We start from the raw sequence: 13,992 nt of genomic DNA, 5'->3' as shown, positions 1-13,992 counted from the left end.
GCTTTCTTGTCCACGTGGTATGGTCACACTTTGTCAGCAAACAACACTGCAGTTATCTACTTAAACAATATATCATCTATTTAAGGAATAATAGTCACACAGGCTAGGTGATGATGCTATAAAAACAACAGACTTTATCACTGAAGAAAATTAAATAAGAATATTATCAAAAGAAAAAAAAATGCAAATATTGTTAATGCTTTGCTGACTGATCGTTTTGAATCCACAGATCTCACTTCATGCCTTAACATGTTCAAGCTAAAAACATTATTCTCGTGATCACGTTACTAATTTTACAAATATTAAGTCAATCAAGAATTCCTTCTGTGTCTAAGCAGTTTGGGCCTTATGATATTTAATTAAGTGCTACAGCAAAGTAGAATCTTTCCGTCTAATAGTTTGCTCTCTTCCACTTTAGTACGAAGATGCTGACACATTCTGGGGTACGGATCCACAAATGATAACCTAACACATAGTTGGTGCTTAAAGTATTAGGACTATGAATATGGACAGGATATCAAACTGTGAGAGAGAATAACATCATGCTGATTCATCCATTACCAGGCACCTATGTGAATACTTTATAGCGGGAGTCAATGAATAGAGCGGAGTATGAATTTCCTCTCTCTAGAACAGTACAATGCTGTTGTTAATTATTTCCAAGCGGACATTAGCTAATTCAGCATTGTTCAATGTCACACATAACTATTCTTCCATGGCTGTAGAGCTATCAACTAAATATAACAACACGGCTGCTAATGATTCCTTCATCAGGCATTACAGAATGCGCTCCAGGGACATTGATTTCCTCCAATACTGGCGCACAGAGTGGACCACTTGTAAAAAGCACTACATTCACTTGCTCTGACAAATTCTCTTAAAGCCAGGACCTCTCCCACCAAAAAGAGCAGCAGGTGATGAGGAACACCATAACTTGCAGATTTCCCTCAAAGTCACTCATCACCTCAACTTGTGGTGGGTATTGTGGTCAATATCTTTGAATTTCCCATTCAACAGCATTGTGGGAGGACTTTCACCAAAAACATTACAGTGGCTTAAGGCAGTGGCTCTGCACTGTATTCTCAAGGAAAACAGGGTTGCCCTTCACAGGAACAGTCACATCCTGAAAAAGTTTTCTCAAAATCTTATATATTTCAATGAGACCTATCATTTGTCTAAACCTTAGTGAGTATAGACCCCATTTCTTAATCTTTCCTGAAGAGAGAGAGATAGAGTAAAAAGAGAATTTCTGAGTTTCTGACTAGGATGGTGGCAGATTTTTTTTACTAAAGATGGAATGATTGGAAATGGGTGACAAGTGAGATTAGAGGAGGATGAACACAAAGTTTCCAATGGATTGTAGTGCTATGTTAAAGATAAGTGTGGCCAGGAGTGATTTTAAAATCATAGAGAATTAGTGAGATTTTCAGGGCCAGCAAGCAAATTGGCACAAACCAAGGTCATATTTCACAAAATAAACAGTTTAAAAACAAATCTATTTAACCAACCAATATCATTGTTTAAGTTCCACTCAAACACAAGTCCGTATTGGAGAACGTGATGTGTGATAAATGCCAATTAAAATGGACTGTCTATTAACGCTAAACTGCACTTTAGAGGGATTGTGTACTGTGGAGCAACAGAACCTAGTAGGTGTTCATTGATAGTACTTGAATTGGGAGACATTCATGAATCACACAAAAACAATCACATGTTCTCTACAAGACCGTGTGGGTTTCCTCGGCATGCTCCATTTCCTCCCACATTCAAAAGGTCATGCTGGTTTATAGGTTGATTGGTTTATAGTTAATTGCCCCTAGTGGTGTAGAGAATGAATGCGAAAATGGGAGAGCAGAGAACTAGTGTGAATGGATGATCAATGGTCGGTGTGGACTCAGTGGGCCAAATGGCCTATTTCCATTCTGTGTCTCTAAAGTAAACTAAACAATGTAGGAGAGAAGGGATGCATGCTTTTCTAAATGCACTATAAGTTTTGGTACGGGAAATAGAAATGACGAGAAGCATCCCATGTATTGAAGGGTTCAGAAGCCATTCAAGGCACACATATAAAGAGCAATGGTGGTGCGTGCCTTTGGAGGTCTGGCGTGGTGTTTCAAGAGCTTCAATAATCACAATCATGGGATTATGGTCAGTGAATGGTGAACTTCAATGTCATATTCCATCAATTGTACCATCAGTTATTAACAATGCCCGATGCACTTATCATCACACACTCCATCACAATCTCTTTAGTAAGGACTAATTTTCCAACATTCAAATCTCCATATGCTCACAGACACAGCCCTGGTGAAGGCTTCACATCCATATTTCTTAATTTGCAGATAATGTCAACTATTCAACCAGGATGAGTACAGTATTATATTGCACTCACTGACAAGTTTCCTTCCCTTTTGCAGGACAAAGTAGCACAGAACCAAAGGAAGTAGCAACTAATTGGCAGGGAACAAGCACAGCTGATTCATTATGCACACATGGAGGAGATGTTCGCTGTCTTTGGTGATTTACTGATTCTGTAGCCAGTAAGCCTGAACTCGTAGAAGACAAGAATATCCTCATACCGATCACATTCCATTTACTCCTTATTCCACACTCTCGTTGGATATACAACATACAGGTGGTGAACCTATGCATCCCTTATTTGTCCTTCTCCATTCACCAAAGACCTACCTTCTGCTTTTTTTGTTATCAGAAACTCAAGACCTTAATCCAGCCGAGTGGAGGTTAGAAGGTAGAAACGTTGGTAAAAGTGCAGCACAATGCTGCATTTGGTAAAGTTGCTGCCTGAGCCAGCCTGTGTCTGTGCCAGAGAAATGGGTTCAATTCTGACTTTGGGTGCTGCATGTGGGGAGTTTTCACATTATCCCTGTGACTACATGGGTTTTCTCCCTTGCTCTGGTTTCCTCACAAAAAACAAAGACATGCAGGTTTGCAGGTTAAGTGGCCTTTGTAAATTGCCTCTGTGTCAAGTCAAGTCAAGTCAATTTATTTGTATAGCACATTTAAAAACAACCCACGTTGACCAAAGTGCTGCACATCTGACCAGGAAGAAAAAAAGAAACATACAGTGGCAGGCAGCCAAACACAACGGCGCGGCCATCTTGAACAAAATGTTAATTCAATCACCCACAGTCCAACAACAAAAGCATTAAATAAGCATCAAAATTACACCCCCGTGTGTAAGGAGGGGATGAGAAAGAACTAATGTGAACAGTGAATGATGGTTGGTGTGGACTCAGTGCGCCGAAGGGCTTGTTTCATGCTGTATCTCTAACACTAAAACTAAAAAAAGTGTGAAAATAGAGTCAAGAAGACACACCATCCTTTAATTTTTAAGCATCTGTCCACCAGATCAGAAATTGATATAGTGGTTAATTTACAGATAGCTTGGAAGTGAAATCAGCATGCATTATTATCCATCTGAATATTCTGAAACAAGATTTGTAAATAACCTGGCAATGGAGATAACTGGCAACCATGCAAATCCTTCCTCAATGCGCTAAATGCAGATAAATAATATGTGCCACTTTTCACACAAATGTGTTGGAGTACACTCAGATGAAGTAGCATTAGGCACGATATTAGGCCATGCAGGTCGAGTTTGTTTGACTACACTTTGGCTTTCCTTACTGCAGTTTACATCCCACCCCATGTGGACATAAAGCTTGCACAGGATGAACTAAACATTGCTGCAAACATCCATGAAACAAGTACATGGAGGTCTTGTTCGTTCATAGCCAATCAAAATACTATCAGCATGCCTCCTGTCCCACCAGAAACACTCTTAACCCCTTCTACACAACTATCCAAGATCCCTATCACTCCATTTACTGTCTGCATTTTGGAAAATCTGACCATTTGGCTGTGCTCCTTCTCACGACTACACTTGAAGAAACTGAAATTTGAAAAAGTCATACTTTTTAACAAAATCATACAAAAGAAATCTGAAAAATTGCTGGTTTAAGGAAACAGATGAGCTCTGATATGATTGCTTGGTGACCTGTCCATATTCAAGGATTCAGCAACCAACCTAAATGAGTACGCCACTGCAGTCACAGACTTCATCAGTAAGTGTGTTAAGGACTAGATGACGAAGAACTCATCCGAGTGTTCCACAACTGGAAACCATGGTCTCCCCATTAAAGTCCAGACTTGAGATGTTTAAGTTGGGTGCTCACCCACCAGGAAATTTGAATACAAACTTTGCAAACCCATCAGGGATGTTCTGAATCAAGGTTGAGTCCCAGACTAACCACACAGACATCCACCCATTACGACAAGGCTTGCTTGCTATAATGAGTTAACTGAAATAGGGTAGAATAACTGGCCATATAACACATCCCTCCCTGATGATGCCAATACATTCTATACTCATTTTGAACAGGTCAGGTCTATACTCATTTTGAACACACCAACAACCCCAGATACACCTTTACCCACGGTCACTTTTGCAGACACCAGATCAGCCCTCCCAAGAGTGAATCCACAGAAAGAAACAACAACAGCCCAGATGGAGCCCCTGACTGTGTCCTTAGAATCTGTTTGAACCACTGGCAGGACTATTCGCAAATAATTTTAACCTCTCCCTTTTCCAATCTAAGGTTTCCACATACTTCAAGAGGACCGTTATCATACAGGTCACAAAGAAAAACAAAGCAACATGCCTTAATGACTACCATCCAGTAGCTCTGACATCCACCATAAGAGGCTCTTTGAGAGTCTGGTTATGGTGCACATCAACTCCAACCTCACAGGCAGCCTTAATTCGCTGCAGTTCACCCACTGCCATCTCCCTGACCCTACACTCATTCCTGGAACACCTGGATAACTATCCTAAACTCCTATTGATTGATGACAGCCTTCACCACCATAATTCAAACCAAACTCATCTCCATACTTCAGGATCTAGAACTCAACACCCCTCTTTGCAACTGAATCTTCCTGTCCCATAGACCACAATCAGTAGGAATAGGCAACAAGACATCCTCCACAATAATATTCAACACTGGAACCTCACAAGGCTGCATTCTCAGATCCTATATGCTCATTATTATGTGCTTTAATTTCATTTACACCTTTGCAGATGACACCACCATGCCAGATCTCAAACAGTGACAGCATAGAGCACAGGGAGGAGAGGGAGAGCTTATTAGCATGGTGTCAACCTTTCTCTTGATGGCAAAATGATGCGGCTAGTCAACAACTTCAGGAAATGGGGGTGTAATAGACATCCTGGTCTACAACAATGGAGATAATCTGGACTTCAAGTTTCAATGTGTGAATATCACTAACATTTATCCTGGTCCAACCGCATTGGCATTACAGCCAAGAAAGCACTCCAAATTATTTATTCCCTCAGAAGATCAAAGAAATTCGGCATGACCTCAATGACTCGTACTATTTTCTAAGTTGCACCATAGAAGGCATCCTGTCCGAATACATCACAACTTGGCATGGTATCTGCACCACACAAAACTGAAAGAGATTACAGAGAGTTGTGAACACAGTCCAGTGCATCACTCAAAGTAAACTCCCCCCCCCCATTGACTCCATCTACTCTTCAAAGACTCTACTCAGAAAAGCAGCCAACATAATCAGAGACCACACACTCCAGCCTCTCGTTGGGCAGGAATTACAAAAGCTTGAAAACAATGTGCCATCAGATTCAAGTACAGCTTCTTCTCTGCTGTTATCAGAGTCTTGAACAGCCCTCTCCTTGTCTAAAGATGTATTTCTGACCTCCTGATCTACCTTGTTGCGGGCCTTGCACTTTTAAAAAATGCATTTACTCTGTAGTCATCACACCATGTTCTGCACAGTTTCATTTTCTCTTTTGCACTCCCCTGATGTACTCACACAAGGTATGATCTGCCTAGATAGTATACAAAAGTTTTTCAATGTATCTCAGTACATGTTACAATAGTAAACCACATAAATACTGATACCAACAATATGAGAACTTAAATATAAAACTAAAGAAGGCTTTCTGCAATCATAGAGGATCCTGGTGAGATTGTATCTGGATTATTGAGTACACGTCTGGTTTTCATGCTAAAGGAAAGATATGCCAGAATGAAAGGAATGCAATGAAGGTTCAAGTCTGATTCCTGTGATTGAGGATTTATTCTGTGAGGGGGGATTAAGCCAAACGGGCTTCTGTTCCCCAAAATTTAGAAAAAGGAGAGGGTATCTAATTTAAAAATGTGAGATTCTTAGAGTTTGATGAGATGGTTGCAGGGAAGATGTGGCTCTCGTGTCTCGAAGCAAAGATTAGAGTCCCAAAATAAGGCGTTGGCCATTCAAGATTGAGATGAAACTAAATTTCATCACCCACAGGCTGTGAATCTCTGGAATTCTTTGTGTAAGAGGACTATGGAAGTTCAGTTACTGGATATTCTCAAGGCAAGTATTGACAGGTTTCTGGATATCAAGTACATCATGGAATATAAGCACAATAAAGCTTCTTAGAGAAGATAGATTAACCTTAATCTTATTTAATGACCGAAGCAAATGGCCTACTCCTGCTTTTATCTCTTATGATTATATGTGCACTTGACAAAAGGAAGTAGTGAAGTTGTAATGGAGAGTATAAAGAGTCAGAAATACAGCTCAGGTTCAAATATAATGCTTGTGTTGGGAATAGTTGGCTCAAAGCTCAGATAAGTGTCAGGCAGGAACAATCTAAGATTGCAGTAAAATGCTTGTTGTGGTGATTTTGGCCTTCCTGATGTTTAACCATAAGGTTCAGAAGCCCACCTAGAGGTAGACATCAGACAAACAAGATGCATGGCAGTGAAAGATGAGTGTGCAGATAAGATAACAGAGAGCTAGTGTACAGGTGATTGTTAGTTGGAGCGAACTCAATGGGCCGAAGGGCCTGTTTCCACGCTGTACCTCTAAACTAAAGTTTTTAATTCAATTGAGTATATTCAATAGTATGTCATTCTTTTACATCTCACACCACCATTTAAAAGTTTTAAATTCAATTGAGAATATTCAATATGGTTTCTATTTTGACGAATGGTATTTGGCAACTGGAGCAAAATTGTTCTTATAATGGAAGTGAGTGAAATCTTCCACCAGTCATGTAATCAAAGGCGTATATGTGAAATTAACTTAAATTGACTGGAAATATGGTGTGCAAACTCTGCTGATTACTCTGCAAAAGACAATAAAAACTCAGGTTTAATGCCAAATGCAAACGTAAATTAAAAATAGTGACTCTAAAGACAAGGTTGTCATGACCTCTCTAGCATGCCAAGGCAGAAAGCAATGTATGCCCTATCCATCAAGTTGCAGGTGCTGATCATTAAAATATTCCAAGTGTATGCATTATTCTGAAGCTCTTTGCTTCTGAAGCCAACCACAAACTCTTCCTTTGCTATATATCCTTCTAATGCATATTCAAAAATCGAGACTACCATTCTTTGTCAGCATTTAAGTCACCAGTTTAACCAAAACATATAGTGTGGGAGTGCTGAATGGGAAACAAAGAGAGAGCAGTTTACCAAGTTAGAACATTTAATGTTTATTTCAAAGGGTTGCAATGTGTCTCGAGGGAAGATAGAATGTTTTTCTAGTTTACATTGAGCCTCCCTGTAGCAGCGAAGGAAACATAGAAACATAGAAAATAGGTGTAGGAGTAGACCATTCAGCCCTTCGAGCCAGCACTGCCATTCAATATGATCATGGCTGATCATCCAAAATCAGTACCCCGTTCCTGCTTTTTCCCCATATATCTTGATTCCCTTAGCGCTAAGAGCTACATCTAACTCCTTCTTGAAGGAGCAGAGAGACAGATCGGAATGGGAGTGGGATTGAGAATTAAAGTGGCATGCAGCATGCAGCCCTGCAGGCTGAGTACACATGCTTTGCAATGCAAACACCCAATCTGTGTTTGGTTTCTCTAATGTAGAGGAGACCACATTATGAATGGATTGGATCACGTATAAGTGAATTGCTAGCTCACCAAAGATTGTTTGGATCCCTGGATACTGGGAAGGGAAGAGGTGAATGACAGGTAATGTATCTTTTCCGGTTACATGGGAAGGTGCCATGGGATGGGGACTGGAGAGTAGGTGATGAAAGAGCTAACCACAATATTAAAAAAGTGGACAGTTCCTGCAAAACGCAGAAAGGGAAGGAGAGGGACACATACAAATGGCGGCGGGATCATGTTAGAGTTGGTGCAAATTGCAAGGAATATTGACAATAAAATGGGATTAGTATAGGAGTACACATCAGTGTAAATATGTGCAAGATGCTCAAGCCAACTTGATGGGCTGAAGGGTCTGTTTTTGTGCTGTATATCAGGTATCAGTCCAGTAAACTTTCTCTTACTTGTTTTCAATGCATTGATGTTCTTAATTCTGACGATCAATGCAATTTGTAGTGGGACATATGGACAACATGGCTTGTCCGTTGCCTGGGAGAGTATACGAACTATTTTTCTCAACCTGCAAATGGATTTGGAGGATTTTACAGAGGCCATGTTGGTGATGCTTCTCTAGTGCGTTGAGGTATCAATTACAGTCCATCCCAGAGCACATGGGAGGACAGGAACCATGAGGACAGGCATCAGTGGACCATGAGCTTAGTGCCTGGTGTATAGCTGGACGTGGGAAAGGGAGACACAGAAGAGGAAAGGGGACACATACTAAACTTTTATACTATAGCAATCTGCACCTCACAACTCATAATTTATTATAAACCATTAAAACAGCTCAAACCCCCTCATTAAAATGATAAAAGTGAATTTCATCACTCAGATGTTTTCAAGAGAGAGTTAGATCTGGCTCTTAAGGCTAAAGGAATCAAGGAATGTGGGGAAAAAGCAGGAATGGGGTAGATTTTAGTTGATCAGCCATGATCATCTTGAATGGCGGTGCTGGCTCGATGGGCCGAATGGCCTACTCCTACACCTATTTTTCTATGTTCTATGTTAGGTAATATGTAAGCAGCCATCAATCCTCCCCCTAAATCTTGTTGCCCTTCATTCCTTTGCTTTCTGTGTCAATCACACTCATCGTCCTCATGATCTTATCGCCTCCATTCCTCCACAAAATCGTGATCTCCGATTCCCTGATGATCTAAATCTCATCTTCTGGTTGTTACCCCATCCTCCTCTGCCATCCCTCACATCAATATGCCAGTCCCTGCTCCCAATGACCCATTCACCTCAACAACATGATTGATCCTGATCCCGATTGCTCCCATCCCAACGCTAATCCTCACCCTCAAACCCACTTCCTCCCCTCACAGTACATCAATGGCCAGTACAAATACTGCTCCACCTCCACTCAATCTCTGCATTATAAGGGATATCCTGTGCACCTTAATCACAGGCCTAACTAACGCTATGACCAACTTTCTGAATCCAGCAATGGGAGGGGATGACCAGTTGGCATATTTTCACAAAAAAATGTTCAGTACCTGGACTGCTGAGGCCAGTGCTTTAAGCGACAGTGCAATTGTCAACGATCAATATGGTTGTTAGTCCACTGTATCTGAACCATTCCAGCATACGCTGTTGGCTGCACTAAAATTCCTAGGCAATGATCCCTGATCCAAATTCCAGGTTTTCCAATTCTTACAAATCTAGGTCACAGAACTGAAACTCAGCCAGCCGTGATTTATAAATCTCAGTTAGAGCAGTCATGTTAAAAATTAACTGTTGATGTACTGGCATAAGTATTGAATATGTTGACAATGGATCTGTGATGATTACACAAGTTTTGGAGGGTGAGTGTGGGGTAATGCCTCACCATGTAGCCTCACTCGAAACCCTGTCCCCTGATCCAATACCAAGATATTTGGCTCACATTGCTCCTTAATTTTCATTGTTGTGAAAACGTTGAGCACTACTCGCAACAACATTAAAGTATGTACAAGTTCTTATGCTTTCTTAGAAAATACAAAAATAAATCTATGAATGGATTTTGGAGCTTTAAATTCAAATTTGAAACTACTGCCAAAAAAGGACAACAAGCCTCTGGTTTGGGAGCAGCTCTGCCCAAGACAGCAAGAAATAACAAAGTTGTGGGTGTAGCCGAGTCCATCACTGACTTCCCACCAATGATTCCATCTACACTTCACTCTGCCTCGAGGGTTGGGAGGGGGCAGCCAATATGGTCAAGGACCTTTCTCATCTCGGTCATTCCATATTCTCTAGTTTCTGTCAGGCGGATATACAAAAGCTTGAAAGCACATACCATCAGACTCAGAAACAGCTTCTACCTCTCTGTTATCAGACCTTTGATTGTATTTGTGTATATTATTATCTGATTCTTTGAAAGCACACAAACAAAAGCTGTATACTGTATCTCAGTACATGTGACAATAATAAACCTACACCAATCCCAATTTAAGTTGAGGGCTCAACACAAAGTGTTGTTTTGTAAATATGCAATCATAAATATAATGCTATAAAGAGACTGTAGAATATGCTAAATATTTGTTTGTCATACGCACTATAGATATAAATATTACTGTTCTACATCATGTATGAAGTACTCACAATATTGCCTTAGGCATGAATGACAACACTGAAAATTCCCATTTTCCCAATTTCCAAATTCCCATTTATCAAGTAGAGATTTTAGGATCCCATATGTGGAGGAAAATGCATATCAAGTTGAAATTTTAGCAGCTATTCTCCATGCAAGTGCTGTTCTTAAATGAAGAGAAACAATGAAGCACCAAGTACAGATGCCATGATAAATTGTTTTTGCAGCTCTTTGTATTTTACGGCTGACATCCAGACTTGCTCTTTGCAAGTCTCTTCTTTCTTTGCTAATATTCATCAAAAGAAAATGAATGATTGCAATATCATTCAAAGAAAATGTAGTCAAATTGTTCAACCAACAATCTAGTTAAAAATGAAGGAGACAGAGATGTCAGAGCTTCTCCCCACATAATCAGTGCAATTTCTTCAGGAACTTGTAGTGAGTGAAGGACAGTTTCAAAGTTACCTAAAATTAATCTCAATTACTTTCAGCAATATAGTCATCAGGCTTCATTGACAAGGGTGTTAGAAAATCATGTCTATCCTGATCTGTTGAGATTTTTATGTATTTACTTCTGGAAAAACCCCCACAAAAATACAGGAAGAAAATTTGATAGTTTTTTATCCAATTATAATTTAATTATTATTGGAGAAAAGAAATCCTTGGTTATGCTTCCTGGGTTTATCACCATTGATACACATTAGTGGACCTCATGCCCTGATTAACCAAGGTGTTTTTCTACATGCCCAATAGTGACACTCAGTGGCCAAACAGAACTTTTGCTGATGTATTCTTATTATATTATGTAACATTTTAATGTTTGAGATGTACAGGAAATGTTTTTGATATAGCACATGAAATGTCCTCGACAAAGCATACTTCAAAATTAATTCAATGCATCCAAAGCACTTTCATAGTAATTAATATATATATTCTTTAAACTGGATCTTCCTCTTTTTGATCAGTTCCTTGAGATTGAAGATGACTTGCAATCATTCTGGTTCCATGGGGTCTGAGACCACTCCTGAAGCCTGGTCGGAACATCAGAAATCTCAACAGATGGGGGGATAATATGTTTAATGGGGCAGGCAGGCAGGTCTGATTCAAATGAAATATAACACAATAAAAATGCATGATTCATCAGATTACCAGAGAGGTATCTGTCTACACATCAAGGACAGTGAGAAGAAATTCTCCCATTTTCTAGTGAGCTGGCCATGCAAAATAAAGCAGAAGAACTGGAGTATAAAATGCTATTATATATCATTGGTCACAACTGTGGTAGCTTTCCACGAAGCCTCAAAGGAAACCTTGAAGAATGGAATAGGAAGGAACTGCACATGCTAGTTTACGCCAAAGATAGACACAAAATGGTGGAGTAACTCAGCAGGTCAGGCAGCATCTCCGGAGAAAATGAATAGTTTTGGGTTAAGACTCCTCTTCAGGCTGAGTCAGAGGAGAGGGAAACCAGAGGTATGAAAATGTACGGAACAAATCATAGCTGATGACCTAGAAAAGGTGGAGCCCACAATGGTCCATTGTTGGCTGTGGAAGAGATGATAACGAAGGTACACGGACAGTGAAAATAGCAGGACGACTAGGGTGGGGTTGGGACAGGGAGAGAAGGAATGCAAGGGTTACTTGAAATTAGAGAAATCAATATTCATTCCTCTGATTGGTAAGCTTGCATGCAAATTGGAGGAACAGCATCTCATATTTTGCTTAGGGAGCTTATAACCCAGTGGTTGCAATATTGATTTCTCTCATTTCAGCTCTGTTTTATCCTGTACCTTTTCATACCTTTCGTTTCCCTCTCCCCTGAGACTCTCAGCCTGAAGAAGGGTCTCGACCTGAAACATCACCTATTCCTTTTCTCTAGAGATGCTGCCTGACCCACTGAATTACTCCACCATTTTGTGTCTATCCTTGAAGAATGGATCTGATGTATTAAAAGCACACTGCAATCTGCCTGGAAATGAAATATTTGAATATTGCCAATTCTTTACGTAACTATGAGTAGGAAAATCATTTATATTTTCTTAATGGAGCTAAGACAATTGGGTGATAAGAGCAGTTTTGCAGATTTGAAGTAATTGTTTATCTGATATCAGATTAACTGTAGAACCTGGATGTTCAGTTCAATGGGACAGCTTTTACAGGAGATAGAGACACTTCCAGAAAAAAAAACACATGGATATGCAGAGCTGGAGAGCTATCCAAAATCAGGATAGAAATACTAGATGGTCATGAAAAGGAAATACATGCAGAGAAACATGTAACAAAAGGCAGAACAGGAAAAGGTTAGCCATGTGGCAGAGATGTTTTAAACATTGCAGAGATCAACATGAGCAGCTGAGAGAATGGGAAAACCATGCATCATATGGACAGGAAAGTTATTTTTATAAACAGTGTCCAGTTAAAATAATTATTAAATGTCAATAGAATGAGTGAGATAAGTTATGCAGAGACAGAACAGGATCAGATTCAGCATACCATTTAAGCACAATGTTGAGAGAACACAAACTAAATATATCTATGTCAAAGATGTTGGTGTAAAGGGAATAAGTGACATATCCAAAATAAAAGCAGAATCATAGGAAATACTCTGCAGCTCAGGCAACAACTGGGAAGCGAGAAAAATATGCATTCAATGCATTAGGCTGAAATATTTACCCAGTTTCTTTCTCCACAGATTTCGGTTGATCGCCCACGTATATTCAGCGTTCTGTGTTTTAATTTCAGAATTCCAGCATCTGCAGTATTTTGATTTTCAATTACATTTCAGCTTGATTCACATTTCAGTGTAATGTGTAACATTCTCCTTAAGCAAGCCATTAATCTTGAGACACTCATTTAGAACTAATGAGGCATGCAACATCAATTTTACAACAAGATGCCACTGAAGTTATCAGGGAGCTGCTCCCTAAAGGTGGTGCACCTGAAGGATTGAGAAGATATAATCTGGAGATAATCATACTTCTTGGAAGTAGTATAGCCTACTGATGGAACAGATACAAATAAACAAAGACAGGATCTTGCTAGTGACCAAAAGAAGAAAGCCACACCATTACCACAAAGGCACTAATAATCTATCACCTCTAGGAACAGGAGATACCATGAAAATGAAAGTTACATTATACTGACAGCAGAGGTAGCAGAAAGCACACACCAACACATGACACAATGACTCAGACTGGAGGAATAGGCATAGGGCCAAAACTGGGAAATTAATCCATCAGCCCAAGTACCTGGATGGTGAGTCAAAGAAAAATGTACTGAAATTGGACAGTTGTTTTGTAACTATGATTTTTTACTTTGTTTATCATTATTCAATGAAGGTGGCATATGTGTTGTATCCTTTAAGAATCTTTACCCTGTGAACAGCTGCACCCTATATGTACACTACTACATTATACATGTTGCATGCGCTAAAGCAAAACACAAAGTGGTGGAGAAACTTAGTGAGTCA

This window comes from Rhinoraja longicauda, chromosome 1 (genome assembly GCF_053455715.1).
Source record: "Rhinoraja longicauda isolate Sanriku21f chromosome 1, sRhiLon1.1, whole genome shotgun sequence".
Classification (NCBI taxonomy): Eukaryota; Metazoa; Chordata; class Chondrichthyes; order Rajiformes; family Arhynchobatidae; genus Rhinoraja; species Rhinoraja longicauda.
This window is presented reverse-complemented; position numbering follows the sequence as displayed.